The sequence below is a fragment of the Pristiophorus japonicus genome, unplaced genomic scaffold (assembly GCF_044704955.1).
Source record: "Pristiophorus japonicus isolate sPriJap1 unplaced genomic scaffold, sPriJap1.hap1 HAP1_SCAFFOLD_190, whole genome shotgun sequence".
NCBI lineage: Eukaryota > Metazoa > Chordata > Chondrichthyes > Pristiophoridae > Pristiophorus > Pristiophorus japonicus.
The window spans coordinates 655,895-675,047 of record NW_027251590.1 but is presented as its reverse complement, the minus strand read 5'-3'; the positions used below and the strand labels follow the sequence as shown (position 1 = coordinate 675,047).

The window sequence follows — 19,153 nt, the reverse complement described above, 5'->3', positions numbered from 1 at the left end:
GTCCCATTTAACACACCCTCTAACCCCTCCCCCCGATCACACCCTGTCCCATTTAACACACCCTCTAACCACCCCCCCCCGATCACACCCTGTCCCATTTAACACACACTCTAACCCCCCCCCCCCCGATCACACCCTGTCCCATTTAACACACACTCTAACCCCCCCCCCCCGATCACACCCTGTCCCATTTAACACACACTCTAACCACCCCCCCCCGATCACACCCTGTCCCATTTAACACACACTGTAACCACCCCCCCCGATCACACCCTGTCCCATTTAACACACACTGTAACCCCCCCCCCCCGATCACACCCAGTCCCATTTAACACACCCTCTAACCCCCCCCCGATCACACCCTGTCCCATTTAACACACCCTCTAACCCCCCCCGATCACACCCAGTCCCATTTAACACACACTCTAACCCCTCCCCCGATGTCACCCAGTCCCATTTAACACACCCTCTAACCCCCCCCCCCCGATCACACCCTGTCCCATTTAACACACCCTCTAACCCCCCCCCCCCCGATCACACCCTGTCCCATTTAACACACACTCTAACCACCCCCCCGATCACACCCTGTCCCATTTAACACACCCTCTAACCCCCCCCCCCGATCACACCCTGTCCCATTTAACACACACTGTAACCACCCCCCCCCCCCCCGATCACACCCTGTCCCATTTAACACACACTGTAACCGCCCCCCCCGATCACACCCTGTCCCATTTAACACACCCTCTAACCCCCCCCGATCACACCCTGTCCCATTTAACACACACTCTAACTCTCCCCCCCCATCACACCCTGTCCCATTTAACACACACTCTAACTCTCCCCCCCCATCACACCCTGTCCCATTTAACACACACTCTAACACCCCCCCCCCGATCACACCCTGTCCCATTTAACACACACTCTAACACCCCCCCCCCCGATCACACCCTGTCCCATTTAACACACACTCTAACCCCCCCCCCCCCGATCACACCCTGTCCCATTTAACACACACTCTAACCCCCCCCCCGATCACACCCTGTCCCATTTAACACACACTCTAACCGCCCCCCCCGATCACACCCTGTCCCGTCAGAATTTTATACGTTTCTATGAGATCCCCTCTCATCCTGATAAACTCCAGTGAATAAAGGCCCAGTGATCCAGTCTCTCCTTATATGACAGTCTCGGTTGCGGCCGCAGAAACGTCTATCTATTCCCCTTACAATCGAATTCCCTATCACTATTGCTCTCCCACTCGTTTTCTTGTCTACCTGTGCAGCAGAGCCACCCACGGTGCCATGAACTTGGCTGCTGCTGCCCTCCCTAATGAGTCATTCCCTCTCAACAGTACCCAAAGCGGTGTATCTGTTTTGCAGGGGGATGACCGCAGGGGACCCCTGCACTACCTTCCTTGCACTGCTCTTCCTATTAGTCACCCATCCCCTATCTGGCTGTGTACCCTTTTCCTGCGGTAAGACCAACTCACTAAACATGCTATTCTCAGCATTGTGCATGCTCCAGAGTGAATCCACCCGCAGCTCCAGTGCCGCAATGCGGTCCATCAGGTGCTGCAGGCAGATATACTTCCTGCACACGTAGTCGTCAGGGACACCGGAAGTGTCCCTGACTTCCCACATAGTACAGGAGGAGCATAACACGTGTCTGAGCTGTCCTGCCATGACTTAACCCTTAGATTAACTTAAATTGTCAACAACAATGCTAAAGGTTACTTACTGATATAGAAAGGAAAAAGAAAAACTACTTATCAATCACCAGCCAATCACTTACCCCCTTGGCTGTGACGTCACCTTTCGATTTCCTTCTACTTTTTTCCTCCCTGCTGCAGCTGCAACGGCTGGCCTCTCGAACTGCCGACGCTCCTGTTGGGCCTCTTGTAGGCCTCAGCAACATCCCGCTCTGCCTCCTGACTCCCCGCTGGCCTCTCGAACTGCCGACGCTCCTGTTGGGCCTCTTGTAGGCCTCAGCAACATCCCGCTCTGCCTCCTGACTCCCCGCTGGCCTCTCGAACTGCCGACGCTCCTGGTGGGCCTCTTGTAGGCCTCAGCAACATCCCGCTCTGCCTCCTGACTTCCCCGCTGGCCTCTCGAACTCTCTCCTTTCTCACACTAGACTATCTCAGTTTTTGTACATTCGGTTACTCTCATAGACAAGTCCCAACTCCCCATACCTTCCAGAGTGCCTCTCCTAGCCTTGGGATCCAGGGAAGTTATTGGAAAAATACCAGTGAGAGAAGCGATACTAAAAATAATTCAATGGGAGAAATAATTCGTTATTAATTTGGTGTAATTTTATTTATATGGATTTCCAGAAGGCATTTGATGAAGTCCCACATAAGAGCCTGTTATCTAAGGTAGAAGCCGATGGAATTGAGGGCAAATTACTGACGTGGTTGGGAAATTGGTTAACCGGCAGAAGACGGACTGTAGGGATAATGGCGGGTACTCAAATTGGCAGGATGTTACTAGTAGTGTCCCGCAGGGATCTGTGTTGGGGGCCTCAATTAATTATTTATTAATGACTTGGATGATGGCATAGAAAGTCATATATCCAAATTTGTCGATGACACAAAGATAGGCGGCCTTGCGGGCAGTGTAGATGAAAGCATAACATTACAAAGGATATCGACAGATTAAGTGAATGGACAAAACTGGCAAATGGATTTCAATGTCGGCAAATATGAGGTCATAAAGAGTGATTTGGCCATAGTGAACTGGAAACAGCTACTTGTGGGTAAATCAGTGTCGGAACAGTGGGAGGCTTTCAAGGAGGAGATTCAAAAGGTTTAGGCCAAACATGTGACCTTAAAGAAAAAAGCTGGGAAAAATAATTCTAGAGCCCCCTGGATGTCTAGGGACTTCCAGGGGAGGATTAAGGAAAAAAGGGACGCTTAGGTCACATATCAACAGCTAAATACTTTAGAATCTTTAGAAGAATATAGAAAGATCAGAAGTAAAATTAAAAAGGATATTAGGAATGCTAAGAGAGAGCACGAGAAATTCTTGGCCAGTAAAATTAAGGAAAACCAGAAGATGTTCTATAAATATATTAAGAGTAAGAGGGTAACTAAGGAAAGAGTAGGGCCTAATAGAGAACATGAGGGTAATCTTTGTGAGGAGGCGGAAGATGTGGGTAGGATTCTTAATGCATACTTTGCATCTGTTTTCACAAAGGAAAGATGTAATGCAGATACTGCTATCGAGGAGGAGTGTGATATTCTGGATGAAATAAATATAGTGAGAGAGGAAGTATTAAAGGGTTTAGCAGCTTTGAAAGTAGATAAGTCCCCAGGCCCGGATGAAATGCATCCCAGGTTGTTGAGCGAAGTAAAAGAGGAAATAGCAGAGGCCTTGACCATAATTTTCCAGTCCTCTTTGCATATGGGCATGGTGCTGGAGGATTGGAGGACTGCTAATGTAGTACCCTTGTTTAAGAAGGGAAAAAGGGATAGGTGGAGTAACTACAGGCCTGTCAGCCTAACCTCTCCAATCGTCTTGTATCCCCTCGCTATTGGACCAAGACCTTGCTCCGTCAAGTCTGTGTGGTGGCTGGTGTGCAGCAGTCACCCCACATTAAAATAATTCACGTACAGGCATCTTCCACCCTCTAGGATGAAGTTCGGGATCTGGAACATCAGGACCCTCATGGCCCACCTGTGACAGAGTCTGTAGATCCCACATTAGTCTCATCAGCCATCTTCGAACTTATGTTAGTGTGGAAGCAAGTCATCCTCGACTCCGAGGGACTGTCTAAGAAGAAGAGATGTAACATGCCCGGGATCACTAAACACAAAACCCAGACTGTTAATCACCTTCTGCTACTGAACTTGACATGTTCCCCACAGGATCTTTCCCACTTTCGAAGTGTGAATAGAGCATCTCGCCTGCAAACCTGGTTTTAAGTTTAACAGGAACCTGCAGGCTGCTGAGACACGGTTAAGGTGCTGGTGTGCTGCTGCACTGCTCTGCATTCTGCCTGAATGGGAAATGACTGATGATTTATTCCAGTGTAACCTTTGCTGTTATGAAATGTTGGAGTCTTTTAATCTCCGGTCCTTTCTCATGTCTGCTGCAACTGTGTAGAAAGGGGATGTGTAAAGAGATGGTCTTTGCATGGAAAAATAAAACAACAAAACATCTCCATTTCACCAAATGGGTCGTTTAATGGCGGATTCGTTACCCAGAATTCCCACGCGACAGAAAGTGCCCTATCAATACAGGCACGGAACCGGCCTGTGCTATGAGCATGAGCATGCGCAGTGCCAGTGGTGGAGATGGTCTGAGGCAGATGCGACGGTTCCGGGAGGTGGTAGGAGCTTGTGGGCATAGCGGAGGAATTGGACCCCTTGATAGGCTGGGCAGCTTCATAAACACTTGCTGAAGGCCTCAGGCCCCGAATAAAAGCCCATCGGCCTCGTATAAGAACCTGCTGCTCCCGCGTTTGCTCTGCGGTGATAGGCCAGGCCGCCCGGGGTAACTGGTCATCATCTTGGACAGAGGGGGGGTTTAGGGCACCTAGGTGGCCATCTTGGTACAGGAGAAGAGAGTGGACGGGGCTTCACGGCCCCAATGACCAGGTGAGGAAATCATTGCCTCGTTGATTTTATTCCCACTGTACACAGCGGGTGAAGAACTGAACCCAACCAGAGTAGAGGGAGGGAGAAAACGGGATGGAGGAAAGAAATAATGGAGTGTTGCGATGGGTTTGGATTTCAGCACAGGGAGGGGGGAGAGTGTGTGGGATGGGGATTTACAGCTTTGGGGGAACGCGAGGAAAGAATGTTCCATAGAAACAAGAATTGTCGGTTCACAATTTCTATCCTGCACTTCCAGTGCTGACTTTTGTAAACTCCTTTTACAGGATATTAGATGAGGAGGATTTGCAGATGGAAAACTCGAACCAATCATTTCATCAAGATCTGAGTCATTCAATTCATCTAAATATCATCGGCCTTTGAATGAGGAAGGAGAAATGTTTGTATGTTCTGTCTGTGGGAAAAGATTTCAAACATCAGTGAGACTGGAAAGCACCGAGACACACACACCCGAGTGAGTGTTCCAGTGCACTGACTGTGGAAAGAGCTTTAACAAGTAACCTGAAAAAAACATCGCACCATTCACAGCGGGAAGAAACCGTACACGTGTTGTGTGTGCGGACAAGGCTTCAACTGATCATCCAACCTGGAGAGACACAAGGACACCCGCACCACGGAGAAACCGTGGAAATGTGGGGACTGTGGGAAGGGATTCAATTCCCCTTCCCAGCTGGAAACTCATCGTCGCAGTCACACCGGGGAGAAACCGTTCACCTGCTCCGAGTGTGGGAAAGGATTTGCTCAGTCATGTAACCTCACTGAACACCAGCGAGTTCACACTGGGGAGAGGCCGTTCAGTTGCTCCATGTGTGGGAAGAGATTCACTTGTTCTTCCCACCTCACTGAACATAAGCGAGTTCACACTGGAGAGAGACCGTTCATCTGCTCCATATGTGGGAAAGGGTTTATTAAATCATCTCATCTTCTGAGCCACCAGCGAGTTCACACTGGAGAGAGGCCGTTCATCTGCTCTGAGTGTGGGAAGGGATTCGCTCATTCGTGCAGCCTGGTGATACACCAACGCATTCACACGGTGCAGAGGCCAGTCATCTGCTCTGAGTGTGGGAAGGGATTCTCTCAGACATCCAGCCTGGTGAGACACCAGCGAGTTCACACTGGGGAGATACCTTTTACCTGTTCCGTGTGTGGGAAGGGATTCTCTCAGACATCCAGCCTACTGACACACCAGCAAGTTCACACTGGGGAGAGGCTGTTCACCTGCTTCCAGTGTGGGAAGAGATTCATTCATTCATCCAACCTGCTGACACACCAGCGAGTTCACAAGTGACTGCAGGGGTTGGATTCTGCTGATATTGTTGCTGTTAATCACATTCAGGACTGAACCATGTTCATTCTGACATTTGGGGTTTGTTGCTGCTGATGTAATTAATCCCTCTAACTGGGCTGGTGTTCGATTTTCTGGATTTCATAGAATCATAGAATGGTTACGGCACAGAGTGAGGCCTTTCGGCCCGTCGGGCCTGTGCCAGCTCTCTGCTAGTTCCCGCCCTTTCCCCGTAGCCCTGCAAATTTTTGCCTTTGGATTGAGTCTGCCTCCACCACCCTTTCAGGCCGTGCATTCCAGATCCTAACCACTCGCTGCGAAAAAAAAAATTTTCTCGTGTCGCCTTTGGTTGTTTTGCCAATCACCTTAGATCTGTGTCCTCTGGTTCTCCACCCTTCCACCAATGGGAACAGTTTCTCTCTATCTACTCAGTCTGGACCCCTCATGGTTTTGAACACTTCTATCAAATCTCCTCTCAACCTTCTCTGCTCAAAGAACAGTTTTGGCCTCCTTATTTAAGGAGGGATATACTTGCATTGGAGGCAGTTCAGAGAAGGTTCACGAGCTTGATTCCTGAGATGAAGGTTTGACTTATGAAGAAAGGTTGAGCAGGTTGGGCCTATACTCATTGGAGTTTAGAAGAATGAGAGGTGATCTTATTGAAACTTATAAGATACTGAACGGGCTCGACAAGGTGGATGCAGAGAGGATGTTTCCACTCGTGGGGGAAGCTAGAACTAGGAAGCATAGTTTAAGAATAAGGGGTCACCCATTTAGAACTGAGAGGAGGAATTTCTTCTCAGACTTGTAAATCTGTGGAATTCTCTGCCCCAGGGAGCTGTGCATGCTGGGTCATTGAATATATTTAAGGTGGAGGTCGACAAATTTTTGAATGATAAGGGAGTAAAGGGTTATGGGGAGCGGGCAGGGAAGTGGAGCCCAGGATCAGATCAGCCGTGATATTAAATGGCGGAGCAGGCTCGAGGGGCTGCACTTTCCTCGTATCCCTTGATTCCCTTAATATCCAAATATCTATCGATCTTTGTCTTGAATATGCTCAAAGACTGAGCCTCCACAGCCCTCCGAGTGAAGAAGTTTCTCATCTCAGTCCCAATGGCCGACCCCTTATTCTGAGACTGGCACCTGGTTCAAGACTCCCCAGCCAGAGGAAATGTCCTCCCTGCTTCTACCCTGTCAAGCCCTATAAGAATTTTGTATGTTTCAATGAGATCACTTCTCATTCATCTAAACTCTAGAGAATATAGGTGTGGTTTACTCAATCTCTCCTCATAGGACAGTCCCCTCCATCCCAGAAATCACTTGGCCTGTCTATATCCCCTTGAAGTCTCTCTGCATCCTCCCCAAAACCCACATTCCCACCGAGCTTTGTAAGCAGCAAACTTGTAAATATTATATTTGGTCCCCTCATCCCAATCATTGATATAGATTGTGAATAGCTGGGGCCCAATCCTCGCGGCACCTCATTAGTTACAGCCTGCCAATCCGAAAATGATCAGTTTATTCCTACTCTCTGTTTTCTGTCCGTTAATTAATCCTCAAACCATGCTAATATTGTACCCTCAATCCCAGCAGCCCTACTTTTGTTTAATAACCTCGTGTGTGGCACATTATCGAATGCCATCTGAAAGTCTAAATGCACCACATCAACTGGTTCCCCCTGATCTATTCTACTAGTTCCAGCCTCAAAAAACTCTGAATAGATTTGACAAACATGATTTCCCTTTCCTAAATCCGTGTTGACTGCCCAATCCTATTATTATTTTCTAAGTGCCGTTACCACAGCCTTAATAATAGATTCTAGCATTTTCCCCCCTATTGATGTCAGGCTAACTGGTCTGTAGTTCCTCGTTTTCTGTCTCCCTCCTTTCTTAAATAGCGGTTTTACATTGGCTACCTTCCAATCTGCGGGAACCGTTCTAGAATCTGTGGAATTTTGGAAGATGACAACCAATGCACCCGCTATCTCTATACCCACCTCTTTCAAAACCCTAGGATGTAGGCCATCAGGTCCAGGGGATTTATCAGCTTTCAGTCCCATTCATTATTCCAGTACTATTTTTTTACTAATAATAATTTCTTTCAATTCCTCGTTCTCGCTAGACCTTTGGTTCTCCACTATTTCTAGGATGTTTTTTGTGGTTGCTTCTGTGAAGACAGACACAAAGTATTCGTTTAATTTCTCTGCCATTTCCTTATTTCCCATTATAATTTCTCCTGTCTCAGCCTGTAGGGGACCCACATTTACCTTCGCTAATCTTTTCCTTTTTACATACCTATAGAAGCTTTTACAGTCTGTTTTCATGCCTCTTGTTCGTTTACTCCCATATTTTATTTTCCTTTTCTTTCAGTTTCTTGATCCTTTGCTGAATTCTCAAATCCTCCCAATCCTCAGGCTTACTGCTCTTTTTGGCAACATAATAAGCCTCTTCCTTTGATTGAAGACTATCTTTAATTTTCCTTGTTAGCCACAGTTGGACCACTTTCCCTGTGGATGGGACCAGGTTATTAATTAACCCTTTTGCATTGCAAAGAGGCTGAAGAGAGATATCGACAGGTTGACTGAGTGGGCAAGAACATGACAAATGGAATACAATGTGGGGCAGTGTGAAGTTATCCAGTTGGTTGTAAAAACAAAAGAGAATATTTTTTTAATGATGAAAGTCTGCAAAATGTTTGCATTCAGAGGGACCTGGGTCTCCTTGTACATGAATCACAGAAAGTATGTCCTTGTAGGTATAACAAGCAATTAAGAAAGCAAATAGTATGTTAGCTTTTGTTACAAAGGGATCAGAGTATAAGAACATAAGAAATAGGAACAGGAGTCGGCCATACGGCCATTCAATAAGATCATGGCTGATCTAATCATGGACACAGCTCCACTTCCCTGCCCGCTCCCCATAACACCTTATCGTTTAAGACACTGTCTATTTCTGTCTTAAAATTTATTCAATGTCCCAGCTTCCACAGCTCTCTGAGGCAGCGAATTCCACAGATTTACAACCCACTGAGAGAAGAAATTGCTCCTCATCTCTGTTTTAAATGGGCGGCCCCTTATTCTAAGATCATGCCCTCTAGTTCTAATCTCCCCCATCAGTGGAAACAACCTCTCTGCATCCATCTTGTCAAGCCCCCTCATAATCTTATTCATTTCAATAAGATCACCTCTCATTCTTCTGAATTCCAATGAGTAGAGGCCCAACCTACTCAACCTTTCCTCATACATCAACCCCCTCATCCCCGGGATCAACCAAGTGAACCTTCTCTGAACTGTCTCCAAAGCAGATATATACTTTCGTAAATATGGAAACCAAAACTGCACGCGGTATTCCAGGTGTGGCCTCACCAATACCTTATATAGCTGTAGCAAAACTTCCCTGCTTTTATACTCCATCCCCTTTGCAATAAAGGCCAAGATACCATTGGCCTTCCTGATCACTTGCTGTACCTGCATACTATCCTTTTGCATTTCATGCACAAGTACTCCCAGGTCCTGCTGTACTGCGGCACTTTGCAATCTTTCTCCATTTAAATAATAACTTGCTCTTTGATTTTTTTTCTGCCAAAGTGCATGACCTCCTTTCCAACATTATACTCCATCTGCCAAATTTTTGCCCACTCACTTAGCCTGTCTGAAGTGGGGCTATCTAGCTCTGTTATAATTAAAGAGTTAAGAATGGATCTCGGAATTAAAACGACCTGACTTAGGCTTTTGTAATGGTCAACTTTCTATGGGTGTTTAAAGGGAAATAACATCAGAATGATTAATTGTTACAAGCTGTGATACCTGAGGACAATTACAGGAGGCCCAACTGTTGAACCACAGGAAACCCAGAGGGACAGAAAACAGAGCAAGGGGTCAAAAGTGACACAATGGAAAAACTCCATCTGGTCAAGGCAAGAGAGATAAGGTAACATTCCAATTGGCTAATGAACTTTTGGGACACAGTGAGGTTTATGGAAAAGTATTGGAGATAGGCATGGTCAGGATTGTACCTTTTCTTTGAGTGACAAGGGTTTTGACCATTCAAATCAAATTATGTCTCGTATTGAATGTCTGGCCATTATAGGCCAGGAACTGTATAAAAACCCTGTGTTTTCTTTGTTCAGAGAGAGCAAGAGAGGACAGCTCAACAACAGGTTGACTACAGACTTGTCTCTCCCTTGAAAGAAATTAAAGACTACTTGAATCTTCAAACCCAGACCTAGTGTTGTTAATTTTAAATACTCCACTACACTGTCTATGTCCTTTGCAGATTTTTTGTGTCCCCCTCACACATTGCTTTTCCTCCCATATTTGTATCATCAGCAAACTTGGCTATGTTACACTCAGTCCCTTCTTCCAAGTTGTTAATATAGATTGTAAATAGTTGGGGTCCCAGCACTGATCCCTGCGGCATCCCACTAGTTACTGGTTGCCAACCAGAGAATGAACCATTTATCCCTACTATCTGTTTTCTGTTAGTTAGTCAATCCTCTATCCATGTAATATATTACCCCCAACCCCGTGAACTTTTATCTTGTGCAGTAACCTTTTATGTGACATCTTGTCAAATGCCTTCTGGAAGTCCAAATACACCACATCCACCTGTTCCCCTTTATCCACCCTGTTCATTACATCCTCGAAGAACTCCAGCAAATTTATCAAACATGACTTCCCCTTCATTAATCCATGCTGACTCTGCCTGACCGAATTTTGCTTTTCCAAATGTCCTGCTACTGCTTCTTTAATAATGGACTCCAACATTTTCCCAACCACAGATGTTAGGCTAACTGGTCTGGAGTTTCCTGCTTTTTGTCTGCCTCCTTTTTTAAATAGGAGCGTTACATACTACAATCTTACTACAATTACGTCCTTTAAGACACTCCTTAAAACCTACTTTAGGTCATCTGCCCTAATTTCTCCTTATTTGACTCGGTGTTTATTTTTTTGCTTTATAATAGTGTGGCTCAGTGGGTAGCAACTCGCCTCTGGGTCAGAAGGTCGTGGGTTCAAGTCCCACTCCAGGAACTTGAGCACATAAATCTAGGTTTACATTCACTGCAGTGCTGAGGGACTGCTGTACTGTCAGAGGTGCTGTCTTTCGGATGAGACCTTAAACCGAGGCCCTCTCTGCTCGCTAAGGTGGACGTAAAAGATCCCATGGCTCTATTTCAAAGAAGAACAGCGGAGTTATCTCTGGTGTCCTGGTCAATATTTATCCCTCAATCAACATCATAAAAACAGTTTATCTGGTCATTAGCACATTGCTGTCTGTGGGAGCTTGCTTTGCACAAATTGGCTGCCACGTTTCCCACATTACGACAGTGACTACACTCCAAATGTACTTCATTGGTCGTGAAAGGCGCTTTCTAAATACAAATTGTTGTTTCTTTCCTGGTCACTGGGACCCTGAAGCCCCGCCCACTGTTCCTGCACCAAGATGGAATTAAGGTGTATAAAATTATGAGGGGCCGGGATAGAGTGGATAGGAAGGACCTATTTACCTTAGCAGACGGGTCAACAACCAGAGGGCATAGATTTAATTGGTCAGAGATTTAGAGAGGATTTGAGGAGAATTGTTTTCACCCAGAGGGAGGTGGGGGTCTGAAACTCACTGCCTGAAAAGGTGGTAGAGGCAGAAACCTTCATAGTATTTACAATGAACCTGGATATCCACCTGAAGTGCCGTAACCCACAAGGCTACGGACCAGGAGCTGGAAAGTGGGATTAGGCTGAATAGCTCTTTGTCGGCCGGCATGGATATGATGGGCTGAATGGCCTCCTTCTGCGCTGTCATTTTCTATGATCAGAAGGTGGTAAATGTAACCCCGCTGTTCAAAAAAGGAGGGGGAGAGAAAACAAGGAACTATAGGCCGGTGAGCCGGATATCAGTGGTTGTGCAAAAACGATTCACAAGGATGATACCAGAACGGAGAGGAAAAACCTATCAGGAAACGTAGAACAGGCTGGAGGCTCTTTATTCTAGATAAGAGAAGGCTGAGGGGTGGCCTGATGGAGGTCATTAAGATTATGAGAGGGTTTGATAGGGTAGCTGTAGAGAAATGTTTCCACTTTTGGAGGAGACCAGAAGTAGAGGCTGTAAATAGAAGATATAAGAGTTAGAAATAGCACCAGAGTAAAGAATAGTTCAGAAATAGGAGGGATCAGATGGGGCAAAAGCGAGGCAGACTAAGGTGGGTTTGGAGTGCATATGACTTAATGACTTGGATGTGGGGGTACAGGGCAATTTCAAAATTTGCAGGTGACACAAAACTTGGAAGTCTAGTGATCAGTGAGGAGGAGAGTGATAGACTGCAGGGAGACATAGACGGGCCGGTGAAATGGGCGGACACGTGGCAGATTAAATTTAACCAGAAAAATGCAAAGTGATACATTTTGGTAGAAAGAATGAGAGAAAATATAAACTAAAGGGTACAATCCAAAAGGGGGTGCATGAACAGAGAGACCATGGGGTACATGTGCACAAATCACTGACGGTGGTAGGGCAGCTTGAAAAAGCGGTTAAAAACACTTACAGGATCCTGGGCTTCATGAATAGAGGTATACAGTACAAAAGCATAGAAATTATGATGAACCTGTATAAAACACTGATTGGGTCCCAACTGGTGTAATGTGTCCAATTCTGGGCACCACACTTTAGGAAGGATGTGAAAGCCTTGGAGAAGGTGCAGAAATGATTTACGAGAATGGTTCCAGGGATGATGGACTTCAGTTACATAAACTTTCTTTTCACAGCAAGTTGTGGTGATCTGGAACACAGTGTCTGAAAGGGCGGTGGAAGCAGATTCAACAGCAGCTTTCAAAAGGGAACTGGATAAATACTTGAAGGGAAACAAATAGCAGGGCTCTGGGGAAAGAGTGGAGGAGTGGGACTAATGTGATTGCTCTTCGCAAGATGCGGCACAGACTGGATTGGCCAAATGGCCTCCTTCTGTGCTATCCTATGTGTCCATGGAAACAGAGACAATGTCCCTTTAAATATCGAGGTGTTATGCTGAGGTAAGGAGACACAATGTCCCTTTAATTACAAAAGGGAAGACAAAAGGTGGCAGTCCCATTCACTGCCGTAAATACTGAGAGAGAATAGGATGGATGGTCGATGTCCCCCTAACAGGGCCCATGCATGGATGTGATTAAAGGCATCGGAAACTGGAATAGAACCACCGCAGTCAGTATGTGGACACTTTGATGTGTCAGCGGGTGAGATACACCAGGGAATCCCTTTCCACACACTGAGATTGACTCTAATGATTGGGAGTCTTAGGGTTTCGGATACCAGATAATCTGCCCTGGGAGTGTTTGATGAGACAGTGTAGATGGAGCCTTACTCTGTATCTAACCTGTGCTGAACCTGCCCTGGGAGTGTTTGATGGGACAGTAGAGAGGGAGCTTTACTCTGTATGTAACCTGTGCTGTACCTGCCCTGGGAGTGTTTGATGGGACAGTAGAGAGGGAGCTTTACTCTGTATGTAACCCGTGCTCTACCTGCCCTGGGAGTGTTTGATGCTGACCCGATGGACTCACATCGATTAACACATCTTATAACCGAAAGATGATATAAGATATACCCGTCAGCTTCTCCCATGGACACAGATCCTGAAGGACAGTGAATGTTCGAACATTTTAAACACCCACTCCTTGCCTCTCTTATCCTTCTTTGTTTCAATGAAAAGAGCCCCAATTTCTCACTCCTCATAACTAAAGCATCTTGTTCCTGGTATCATCTCAGTGCATTGCTTCTGCACTCGCTCCATGGCCTTGACATCTGTCCCAGAGTAAAATGCCCCAAAACTTGACAATATTCTAAATGCAGCCTAACCAATGATTTGTGCTCGACACCCAATTTATCCAACGTAGGATAACTTTTTTTAAAACAACTTGATCAACTTGTTCTCCCACTTTGGAAGATTTGTGTACGTGAACCCTTGTCGGGTTCTGCTGGGAACCAGGGAATGTGTGCTTGTAATTCACGGATTAGAGAAGTTCCAGCTGTCTTTTCCTCACTTCCTGCCCAAACCCAGCAGAGAAGACAAATAAGAGTCCGGTGCCAGAGGTGGATCAGTGCAGGGTATAAAAGTGAGGGGAGACTGATGTAAGGGGGCAGTGGGGACTGGAGACACCGGAGATCAAGCTCAGGGCCCCCGAGGTTCCATCCAGCGGGCTGACCTGGTGTCAGTTACTGTGGACACGCGGGACTTGCATGTTTACTCTGATTGGTGGATCAGTATAAGATACGGTGAAGGACAGAGAATCTGCTCGTATTCTCTATCTTTTTGTATTTCTTAAGCTATAAAAGTTGCTGATACTGGACTCTCGAACCTGCTAATTAATAAAACAAGGCATTAGCTACAATCTTACACCCAAAATTGCTCTGCTCCTCTACTCCTTTTAAATGTTTACTGTACTTTTCCGACAAAATGTAACATCTCACATTTCTCTGTCAAATTTCACCTGCCCCATTTACTAACCTCATGTGTCACAATGAAGTCATTACATTCCTCTTCACAGTTAGCCATGGTCCCAATTTGGTCTCATCTGGAGCTTTTGATCTTGTGGCCCATATACCAAAACTGAGATAATTTCTCTATATTGAGAAGAGCAATGATCCTCACACTAACTCTCGGGGATACCAGAATTTACACAATTCTTGGATAAAGATAATCAATTAACCACTGTTCTCTGTGATCCTATCCAGGTGGATCATATCCGCATTGTCTGAAAACATGGTGCAAGCCACTTCAATAGTTACTTTAAGCAGAAATTGAAGATGTACTTGAAAGGGGGAAAGAGCAGGGGAGCGGGACTAGTTGGACAGCTTTTCAAAGAGCCGGCACAGACTCGATGGGCTGAATAGCTTCCTTCTGTGCTGCATTATTCTATGAGTTTGGGTCATTAATGAAGTAGATAAGGGAGTGTCAATGGATGTTGGTGAAAGTGAGAGCGCTCGGGATTGGAGACAACCTTTTGACAGGGAGGGAATTGGTCCGGAGGGAGGGAATTGGTCCGGAGGTACGGGGCAGAGAGTGGGGATTAAAGGGACGCACTTAGATTGGCTGGATGTGACAAGTGGTGACCCCCAAGGATCTGTTCTGGGACCTCAACCTTTCACCATATTTATTATTGGCTTGGATGAAGAAACAGAGTTGTCTATCCAGTTTTGCAGATGGCACTAAATTAGGAGGGAGACTAAGTAGTGCAGGTGGGAGCAGCAAGTTACAAAGGGCAGGAGCTAAAGGACAGCACGATAAACACTGACCCTGGGGACACCACTGTTTACATCCCTCCAGTCTGAAGAACCTCCATTAACCGCTACTCTCTGTTTTCTGCCCTTTACCCAACTTCCTCTCCACGCTGCCCCACTCCCTTTAACACCATGAACCTTAATTTGATCAACAAGCCTCCTGTCCGGCACCTTATCAAACACCTTCTGACAATCCATCTACACAACATCCCCTGCATTTCCTTTCTCACTGCACGGTGTAATTTCCTGAAATAATCCCTGCTGTGTGTCCTGAATGAATCCATTCCACCAACAGATGTTGCAATATTTGCTCCAGCCCACAGGGTTCCATCTGTTTAAAGCCACAACACAAAGGTCCAGTTTCCTCCTGGAGTTTGAGAGAAGTCAGCTTCAACAATGGGGCAGAGTTTCAGCCAATGAGGGAGATCCGGGCTCAGCCCCGGGCACGCGGAGCAGCAAGCCCCGCCCCTCACACACTCCGATTGCTTGGAGGACCAGACCCGGCTCGGTCCTCCAGCCCCGCCTCCGCTCTTTCTATTGGTCCTGAGCTGCCGTCAATCTCCCGGGCAGTGTGAGCTGGGCATGCGCAGAGCGAGCACGGGAGACGCACGGACGCTGAGACGAGCTCAGGCTGGAGCCGGACTCTGCACCGGGTGAGAATCAGCGGGGCGCCGGGGAGTCATCGATCGGCAAGTGGGCGGGGAGGCTTCATAAACAACTGGAGTAGGCCGCAAGCCCCGAGTAATAGCCCGAAACTCCCGCGTTTGCAGCGGCGGGTTTTTCTCCCGGTAACAGGCCCGGATTCACCGCCATCTTTGTACAGGAAGGCGGGAAGGTTCAGAGTGCAGCCCGCTCGCTTCATGGCGTGACAGCGCATGCGCAACCATCATAGCATGGGAATCGAGCGGGAGGGGCTTCAGTGTCTGTTCCCAACCGGGTCCCAGTGCCCGGGATAGTAAACATAGAAACATAGAAAATAGGTGCAGGATCAGGCCATTCGGCCCTTCGAGCCTGCACCGCCATTCAATGAGTTCATGGCTGAACATGAAACTTCAGTACCCCATTCCTGCTTTCTCGCCATACCCCTTGTTCCACCTAGTAGTAAGGACTTCATCTAACTCCCTTTTGAATATATTTAGTGAGTTGGCCTCAACTACATTCTGTGGTAGAGAATTCCACAGGTTCACCACTCTCTGGGTGAAGAAGTTTCTCCTCATCTCGGTCCTAAATGGCTTACCCCTTATCCTCAGACTGTGTCCCCTGGTTCTGGACTTCCCCAACATTGGGAACAATCTTCCTGCATCTAACCTGTCTAAACCCGTCAGAATTTTAAACGTTTCTATGAGGTCCCCTCTCACTCTTCTGAACTCCAGTGAATACAAGCCCAGTTGATCCGGTCTTTCTTAATAGGTCAGTCCCACCATCCCAGGAATCAGTCTGGTGAATCTTCGCTGCACTCCCTCAATAGCAAGAATGTCCTTCCTCAAGTTAGGAGACCAAAACTGTACACAATACTCCAGGTGTGGCCTCACCAAGGCCCTGTACAACTGTAGCAACACCTCCCTGCCCCTGTATTCAAATCCCCTCGCTATGAAGGCCAACATGCCATTTGCTTTCTTAACCGCCTGCTGTACCTGCATGCCAACCTTCAATGACTGATGTACCATGACACCCAGGTCTCGTTGCACCTTCCCTTTTCCTAATCTGTCACCATTCAGATAATAGTCTGTCTCTCTGTTTTTACCACCAAAATGGATAACCTCACATTTATCCACATTATACTTCATCTGCCACGCATTTGCCCACTCACCTAACCTATCCAAGTCACTCTGTAGCCTCATAGCATCCTCCTCGCAGCTCACACTGCCACCCAACTTAGTGTCATCCGCAAATTTGGAGATACTACATTTAATCCCCTCGTCTAAATCATTAATGTACAATGTAAACAGCTGGGGCCCCAGCACAGAACCCTGCGGTACCCCACTAGTCACTGCCTGCCATTCCGAAAAGTACCCATTTACTCCTACTCTTTGCTTCCTGTCTGACAACCAGTTCTCAATCCACGTCAGCACACTACCCCCAATCCCATGTGCTTTAACTTTGCACATTAATCTCCTGTGTGGGACCTTGTCGAAAGCCTTCTGAAAGTCCAAATATACCACATCAACTGGTACTCCTTTGTCCACTTTATTGGAAACATCCTCAAAAAATTCCAGAAGATTTGTCAAGCATGATCTCCCTTTCACAAATCCATGCTGACTTGGACCTATCATGTCACCATTTTCCATCCTTAATAATTGATTCCATCATTTTACCCACTACTGAGGTCAGGCTGACCGGTCTATAATTCCCTGCTTTCTCTCTCCCTCCTTTTTTAAAAAGTGGGGTTACATTGGCTACCCTCCACTCGATAGGAACTGATCCAGAGTCAATGGAATGTTGGAAAATGACTGTCAATGCATCCGCTATTTCCAAGGCCACCTCCTTAAGTACTCTGGGATGCAGTCCATCAGGCCCTGGGGATTTATCGGCCTTCAATCCCATCAATTTCCCCAACACAATTTCCCGACTAATAAAGATTTCCCTCAGTTCCTCCTCCTTAATAGACCCTCTGACCACTTTTATATCCGGAAGGTTGTTTGTGTCCTCCTTAGTGAATACTGAACCAAAGTACTTGTTCAATTGGTCTGCCATTTCTTTGTTCCCCGTTATGACTTCCCCTGATTCTGACTGCAGTGGACCTACGTTTGTCTTTACTAACCTTTTTCTCTTTACATACCTATAGAAACTTTTGCAATCCGCCTTAATGTTCCCTGCAAGCTTCTTCTCGTACTCCATTTTCCCTGCCCTAATCAAACCCTTTGTCCTCCTCTGCTGAGTTCTAAATTTCTCCCAGTCCCCAGGTTCGCTGCTATTTCTGGCCAATTTGTATGCCATTTCCTTGGCTTTAATACTATCCATTATTGTCTCATTTATTTTATTCTCACGCTCCACACATCGTATTTCTCACCATTTCTCCTGAAGGCGTTGGTAAGTGTCCAGCTTACTTTACATCCCACACAATTCTAACAAGAGAGCCCCAGAGCTGGGCCCCCTTCTACAGTCTCAGAGTCAGAATCCCCATGTACAGTCCCAGGTTTGGGATCCCCATGTACAGTCCCAAGTTTGGGATCCCCATGTACAGTCCCAGGTTTGGGATCCCCATGTACAGTCCCAGGTTTGGGATCCCCATGTACATTCCACGGTTAGAATCCCCATGTACAGTCCCAAGTTTGGGATCCCCATGTACAGTCCCAGGTTTGGGATCCCCATGTACAGTCCCAAGTTTGGGATCCCCATGTACAGTCCCAGGTTTGGGATCCCCATGTACAGTCCCAGGTTTGGGATCCCCATGTACAGTCCCAAGTTTGGGATCCCCATGTACAGTCCCAGGTTTGGGATCCCCATGTACAGTCCCAGGTTTGGGATCCCCATGTACAGTCCCAGGTTTGGGATCCCCATGTACATTCCACGGTTAGAATCCCCATGTACAGTCCCACGGTTAGAATCCCCATGTTCACTCCCAGGTTTGGGATCCCCATGTTCACTCCCAGGGTTGGGATCCCCATGTACAGTCCCACGGTTAGAATCCCTATGTACAGTCCCACGGTTAGAATCCCCATGTACAGTCCCACGGTTAGAATCCCCATGTACAGTCCCACGGTTAGAATCCCCATGTTCACTCCCAGGTTTGGGATCCCCATGTACAGTCCCACGGTTAGAATCCCCATGTACAGTACAGTTGGAATCCATCGCACGGAAGTAGCATTTCAGCCTTGGTGTTACAAGTTTCTTTGATTACAGGCTGGAGAGAGGAATAATTTACTGATGGCCCTTTTAAATTTATGTGGTCAGGTATTCAAATTCCCAGTAACTCTAATCCTGAATTTAAAGGAGGGGAGAGCTGTGTTTAAATCAAATAGTCTCTTTGGAGATTCTCTGAGAGAA

The 19,153-nt window shown here is 46.7% G+C and overlaps 2 pseudogenes; both read left to right on the top strand.

The window, feature by feature from the left end:
* The window catches only part of LOC139243876 (zinc finger protein 239-like), a 32,850-nt pseudogene extending 22,731 nt beyond the window's left edge, over positions 1 to 10,119 (top strand).
* A 5,615-nt stretch (positions 10,120 to 15,734) lies between these two features.
* LOC139243879 (zinc finger protein 208-like) overlaps positions 15,735 to 19,153 on the top strand; it is an 89,620-nt pseudogene continuing 86,201 nt past the window's right edge.